Source organism: Lissotriton helveticus, chromosome 11, assembly GCF_964261635.1.
Source record: "Lissotriton helveticus chromosome 11, aLisHel1.1, whole genome shotgun sequence".
NCBI lineage: Eukaryota > Metazoa > Chordata > Amphibia > Caudata > Salamandridae > Lissotriton > Lissotriton helveticus.
The window spans coordinates 451,466,596-451,474,095 of NC_136072.1; positions in this window are offsets into that span (position 1 = coordinate 451,466,596).

Genomic DNA, 7,500 nt, shown 5'->3' on the forward strand with positions numbered 1-7,500 from the left:
GAGCTGCGGCCGGCCAGCCCTGGGGTGCGCGAGCCCCCCGTCTCGCAGGCCATCAGAGGGTCAGGGCGCTGGGGTCAGGGCTCCACCGGGGCCCGGGGAGGCTCTCCCCAGCCTGGCTAGGGTTCGGAAGGTGGGACCGGGCCCAGGGCTTGAGCTCCGGCCGGCCAGCCCCGGGGTGCGCGAGCCCCCCCGTCCCGCAGGCCACCAGAGGGTCCGGGTGCTGGGGACGGGGCTCCACCAGTGCCCGTGGAGGCTCTCCCCAGCCTGGCTAGGGTTCGGAAGGTGGGACCGGGCCCGGGGCTTGAGCTCCAGCCGGCCAGCCCCGGGTTGCGCGAGCCCCCCGTCCCGCAGGCCACCAGAGGGTCCGGGTGCTGGGGACGGGGCTCCACCAGTGCCCGTGGAGGCTCTCTCTCCCCAGCCTGGCTAGGGTTCGGAAGGTGGGACCGGGCCCGGGGCTTGAGCTCCAGCCGGCCAGCCCCGGGTTGCGCGAGCCCCCCGTCCCGCAGGCCATCAGAAGGTCCGGGCGCTGGGGGCGGTGCTCCACCGGTTCCAGGGGAGGCTCTCCCCAGCCTGGCTAGGGTTCGGAAGGTGGGACCGGGCCTGGGGCTTGTGCTCCGGCCGGCCGGCCCTGGGGTGCGCAAGCCCCCCGTCCCACAGGCCACCAGAGGGTCCGGGCGCTGGGGACGGGGCTCCACCGGGGCCCGGGGAGGCTCTCCCCAGCCTGGCTAGGGTTTGGAAGCTGGGACCTGGCCCGGGGCATGAACTCCATCTGGCAGGCCCCGAGGGTGCTGGAGCCCCCTGTCCTGCAAGGCAGTCGAGGGTCTGGGCGCTAGGATCCCTCTGGGCCTGGGGAGGCATTCCCCGGCCTGGCTAGGGTTCGGAACATGGGACCGTGCCTGGGGCTTGAACTCTGTCCGGCAGGTCCCGGGGTGCTGGAGCCCCCGTCCTGCAAGCCAGCCGAGGTTCCGGGCGCTGGGGACCATCGGGGCCTGCAGAGGCTCTCCCTGGCCTGGGGGTAGGGTTTGGAAGCTAAGCCCCAAGCCCGCCATGAGCCGGATGCCGTTTAGGCCCCGGTCGAGCGGGCGAGTGGATTTGTGGAGCCCTGGCCCCAGCCAAGCAGGTTCAGAGCCTCCCCGTGCCGGACTGACGCACCTGAGGGCCCACCGGAGGTCATGCCCGGGCCCCGGCAGCGCATGGGCAGCATATCCCCAGACCTGGTGACCTGGCAGACTGGGACCTGCTGGCACCCTGGCCCTGCCGAGCCCCAGTTCTCTCCCAGGGCTCCACAAATGCGACGACCAGATGGCCGAACTTCCCTGGAAGTCCCGATGAGGTGCCATTTGCCTCCCAGATCCCAGCGAGGGCTCCAGGAGGTCGGGTACTTTCACGCTTTGGGTCCCCTCTGTCACCTCGCGTGCAGAGTTTACAAGAAAGGAGGGTATTTTCCCTCCGGATTACTAGGGACAGGGTATGCCCGGACGCCCCTCCAAGGCTGGTGGTTCTCTGCCATGGGGACCAGATAGGCTATGCCTGGGTAACACCTCCCTAGGCCACCCGTGGCTTCCTTCCGCCAGGCCGACGGCATGTCAAATTGCCCAGGACGGGCTCCATGGCTCTTGGGCAGTCGTCCCCTGGGCGCCCGGGGCTCCATCCACCCCGGCGGCATGGAAAAGTGCCCAGGACGGGCTCCATGCGTCCCGGGCATTCGTCCCCCGGGCGTCCGGGGCTCCATCCAAGCTGACGGTATGGCAGAGTGCCCGGGTCGGGCTCCATGGTTTTCACGGTGGTCCTCCCCTGGGTGTCTGGGGGCTCCAGGCCGAAGGCATGGAAAAGTGCCCAGGACGGGCTCCATGCGTCCCGGGCATTCGTCCCCCGGGCGTCCGGGGCTCAATCCAGGCTGACGGTATAGCAGAGTGCCCGGGTCGGGCTCCATGGTTTTCACGGTGGTCCTCCCCTGGGTGTCTGGGGGCTCCAGGCCGAAGGCATGGAAAAGTGCCCAGGACGGGCTCCATGCGTCCCGGGCATTCGTCCCGGGACGGGGACGGGGACAGGGACAGGGTCGGGAGAGTCCAGGCGGCTTCACTTCCGTGTCCAGCCATCTGATCGCCCAGATTCCCTCGGCCATCTGGTCGCCCGGATCCCCTCGGGCATCTGGTCGCCCGCAACGCTTTCCTATAAGGGCGACCAGATGGCCGAACTTCCCTGGAAGTCCCGATGAGGTGCCATTCGCCGCCCGGATCCCAGCGAGGGCTCCAGGAGGTCGGGTACATTCGCGCCTTGGGTCCCCTCTGTCACCTCGCGTGCACAGATTACAAGAAAAGGGGGTAATTTTCCTCCGGATTGCTAGGGAGAAGGGTACGCCCGGACACCCCTCCGAGGCTGGCGGTTCTCTGCCATGGGGACCAGATGGGCTATGCCTGGGCAACACCTCCCTAGGCCACCCGGGGCTTCCTTCCTCCAGGCCAACCGCATGTCAAATTGCCCAGGACGGGCTCCATGGCTCCTGGGCAGTCGTCACCCGGGCGTCCGGGGCTCCATCCAGGCTGACGGCATGGAAAAGTGCCCAGGACAGGCTCCATGCGTCCCGGGCATTCATCCCCCGCGCGTCCGGGGCTCCATCCAGGCTGACGGCATGGCAGAGTGCCCGGGTCGTGATCCATGGTTTCCAGGGATGTCCTCCCCTGGGTGTCTGGGGGCTCCAGGCCGAATGCATGGAAAAGTGCCCAGGACGGGCTCCATGCGTCCCGGGCATTCGTCCCCTGGGCGTCCGGGGCTCCATCTAGGCTGACGGTATGGCAGAGTGCCCGGGTCGGGCTCCATGGTTTTCACGGTGGCCCTCCCCTGGGTGTCTGGGGGCTCCAGGCCGAAGGCACGGAAAAGTGCCCAGGACGGGCTCCATGCGTCCCGGTCACTCGTACCCCGGACGTCCGGGGCTCCATCCAGGCTGACGGCATGGCAGCGTGCCCGGTTCGGGCTCCATGGGTCCCGGGCAGCCCTCCCCCGGGCGTCCGGGGCTCCCACCTCCAGGCAGACGGCATGTCAAAGTGCCCAGGACGGGCTCCATGAGTCTGGGACAGTCCTCCCCCGGGCGTCTGGGACACCCGTCTCCATGAGGCCAACGGCATAGGCAAAGTACCCAGGACGGGCTCCATGGGTCCCGGGCAGACCTCTCCCCGGGCATCCGGGGCTCCCACCTCCAGGCCGACGGAATGTCAAAGTACCCAGGACGGGCTCCATGGGTCCCGGGCAGCTTCCCCCGGGCGTCCGGGGCACCCACCTCCAGGCCGACGGCATGTCAAAGTACCCAGGACGGGCTCCACGGGTCCCGGGCATTCCTCCCCCCAGGTCGTCCGGGCCCTAGAGCTCCGGTGGTCCAACCTGCGCCTGAGGCCCAGCCGGGGTCCAAGAGCCCTGCCTTGCGTGGGCAGGAAGTCAGGAAACCTACCGCGAAGGCTTGGGATGGATGGGGAGCTGGGAGTCCTTTCGATCCCGGCCATCTGGTCGCCCGCGATGCTTTCCAATGGGGCGACCAGATGGCTGGGCTTCCCTGGAAGTCCCGATGAGGTGCCATTCGCCTCCCGGATCCCAGCTAGGGCTCCATGAGGTCGGGTTCTTTTACGCCTTGGGTCCCCTCTGTCACCTCGCGTGCACGGATTGCAAGAAAGGGGGGTAATTTCCCTCCGGATTACTAGGGGCAGGGTACGCCCGGACACCTCTCCAGGGCTGGTGGTTCTCTGCCCGGGGGGACCAGATGAGATATGCCTGGGCAACACCTCCCCCGGGCGTCTGGGGGCTCCATTCTCCGGGCCAACGGCATGGCTCAATGCCCAGGACGGGCTCCACGTGTCCCGGACAGACCGCCCCTGGGCGTCCGGGGCACCCATCTCCAGGAGGCCAATGGGATGGCAAAGTACCCGGGAAGGGCTCCACGGGTCCCGGGCAGCCTTCCCCCGGGCGTCCGGGGCTCCCACCTCCAGGCCGACGGCATGTCACACTGCCCAGGACGGGCTCCATGGGCCCCGGACAGACCTCCCCCCGGGCGTCCGGGGCACCCATCTCCAGGAGGCCAACGGGATGGCAAAGTACCCGGGAAGGGCTCCACGGGTCCCGGGCAGCCTTCCCCCGGGCGTCCGGGGCTCCCACCTCCAGGCCGACGGCATGTCACACTGCCCAGGACGGGCTCCATGGGCCCCGGACAGACCTCCCCCGGGCTTTCCGGGGCACCCATCTCCAGGAGGCCAACGGGATGGCAGAGTAACCGGGAAGGGCTCCACGGGTCCCGGGCAGCCTTCCCCCGGGCGTATGGGGCTCCCACCTCCAGGCCGACGGCATGTCACACTGCCCAGGACGGGCTCCATGGGCCCCGGACAGACCTCCCCCGGGCTTTCCGGGGCACCCATCTCCAGGAGGCCAACGGGATGGCAGAGTAACCGGGAAGGGCTCCACGGGTCCCGGGCAGCCTTCCCCCGGGCGTCCGGGGCTCCCACCTCCAGGCCGACGGCATGTCACACTGCCCAGGATGGGCTCCATGGGCCCCGGACAGACCTCCCCCGGGCGTCCGGGGCACCCATCTCCAGGAGGCCAACGGGATGGCAGAGTAACCGGGAAGGGCTCCATGGGTCCCGGGCAGCCCTCCCCCGGGCGTCCGGGGCTCCCACCTCCAGGCCGACGGCATGTCACACTGCCCAGGACGGGCTCCATGGGCCCCGGACAGACCTCCCCCGGGCGTCCGGGGCACCCATCTCCAGGAGGCCAACGGGATGGCAGAGTACCCGGGAAGGGCTCCACGGGTCCCGGGCAGCCTTCCCCCGGGCGTCCGGGGCTCCCACCTCCAGGCCGACGGCATGTCACACTGCCCAGGACGGGCTCCATGGGCCCCGGACAGACCTCCCCCGGGCTTTCCGGGGCACCCATCTCCAGGAGGCCAACGGGATGGCAGAGTAACCGGGAAGGGCTCCACGGGTCCCGGGCAGCCTTCCCCCGGGCGTATGGGGCTCCCACCTCCAGGCCGACGGCATGTCACACTGCCCAGGACGGGCTCCATGGGCCCCGGACAGACCTCCCCCGGGCGTCCGGGGCACCCATCTCCAGGAGGCCAACGGGATGGCAGAGTAACCGGGAAGGGCTCCACGGGTCCCGGGCAGCCTTCCCCCGGGCGTCCGGGGGTCCCACCTCCAGGCCGACGGCATGTCACACTGCCCAGGACGGGCTCCATGGGCCCCGGACAGACCTCCCCCGGGCGTCCGGGGCACCCATCTCCAGGAGGCCAACGGGATGGCAGAGTAACCGGGAAGGGCTCCATGGGTCCCGGGCAGCCCTCCCCCGGGCGTCCGGGGCTCCCACCTCCAGGCCGACGGCATGTCACACTGCCCAGGACGGGCTCCATGGGCCCCGGACAGACCTCCCCCGGGCGTCCGGGGCACCCATCTCCAGGAGGCCAACGGGATGGCAGAGTAACCGGGAAGGGCTCCATGGGTCCCGGGCAGCCCTCCCCCGGGCGTCCGGGGCTCCCACCTCCAGGACGAAGGCATGTCAAAGTGCCCAGGGCGGGCTCCACGGGCCCCGGGCAGCCCTCCCCCCGGGCGTTCGGGGCACACATCTCCAGGAGGCCAACGGCATTGGCAAAGTACCCGGGAAGGGCTCCACGGGTCCCGACCAGGCTTCCCACGGGCGTCCCGGGCACCCTCCTCCAGGCCGACGGCATGTCAAAGTGTCCAGGACGGGCTCCATGGGTCCCGGGCAGCCCGCTCCCGGGCTCCCACCTCCAGGCCGACGGCATGTCAAAGAGCCCAGGACGGGATCCATGGGTCCCGGGCAGCTTCCCCCGGGCGTCCGGGGCACCCACCTCCAGGCCGACGGCATGTCAAAGAGCCCAGGACGGGATCCACGGGTACCGGGCAGTCCTCCCCCGGGCGTCCGGGGCTCCCATCTGCAGGCCAACGGCATGGCTCAATGCCCAGGACGGGCTCCATGGGTCCCGCGCAGGCCTCCCCCGGACGCGTCCGGGGCAACCATCTCTATGAGGCCAACGGCATTGGCAAAGTACCCGGGAAGGGCTCCACGGGTCCCGGGCAGGCCTCCCCCGGGCGTCCAGGGCACCCACCTCCAGGCCGACGGCATGTAAAAGTGCCCAGGACCAGTTCCACGGGGCTCCCTTCCCCGGGCCAAAGCATTCCAGAGTGCCCAGGACGGGCTCCACGGGTCCCGGGCGTCCAGGGCTCCCTTCCCCGGGCCAACGGCTTGTCCGAGTGCCCAGGACGGGCTACGGGCCCCGGGCGTCCGGGGCACCCTTCCCCGGGCCAGCGGCATGTCAGAGTGCCCAGGACGAGTTCCACGGGACCCGGACGTCCGGGGCTCCCTTCCCCGGGCCAACGGCATACAGGAGTGCCCAGGACGGGCTCCACGGGTCCCGGTCGTCTGGGGCTCCCTTCCCCGGGCCAACAGCTTGTCAGAGTGCCCAGGACGGGCTCCACGGGTCCCGGGCAGTCCTCCCCCCCGGGCCAACAGCAGGTCAGAGTGCCCAGGACGGGCTCCACGGGTCCCGGGCAGCTCCATGCCCAAACCCATTTGAAAACCCGCCGCAGCGAAGGGGTTATAGGCGGCCATCTATTCGAATGCACAAATGCATGCTGTGACATCGCATTCCTTTACAGCGAGATGCCTTGGCATCGCAAGTCAGTAGATCAACTTGATCTAGAGGACACACAAACTAAAGGCATAATACAATCTATTTTTCAAACTCCAACCTGCGCAACAGGAGGGAAAGTGTTGATATACTAGCCCCTTCAGTGCTAATGACGGCTCCTGCTCGTCACGATTCCAGTAGGGAAGGTGTTGGTACATTCCTTATGTTGGAGCGCCATCTAGAGCAAGTCCGGTAGATAATGTGTTTGCAATAGTAGCGCGCAATGCTTTCCAATGGGGCGACCAGATTGCCGGGCTGACATGGAAGGCCTGAGGTCCAGGGGAGGGCGGCCTCCCCATCCCGGGCGCTGTCCTTGGTCCTGCTGCGTGGCAGGGTGCCCGGGACGGGGTCCTGGAGGGCCCGGGGAGGCTTCCCCTGCGCCTCCGGGCTTGGGAGCCCAGGCTGGGTCCAGGGGCCCGGCCGGGCCCCGGGTCGGGTGCCACGGCCCTGGGCCCTGTCTCCCAGCCTGCCGCACTGCCAAGGGCCCGGAAAGGGGTTCCGGTGTGCCCGGGGAGCCTCCCCTTGCTTGGCTGGGTTCAGGAGCAGTGGCTAGGGCCCCTGAGGGCCCGGGGAGGGCGGCCTCCCCACCCCGGGCTCTGTCCTTGGTCCTGCTGCGTGGCAGGGTGCCCGGGACGGGGTCCGGAGGGACCGGGGAGGCGTCCCATGCACCTCCGGGCTTGGGAGCCCCGGCTGCGTCCAGGGGCCCGGCCGGGCCCCGGGTCGGTTTCTCCGGCCCTGGGCCCTGTCTCCCAGCCTGCCGCACTGCCAAGGGCCCGGGAAGGGGTTCCGATGTGCCCGGGGAGCCTCCCCTTGCT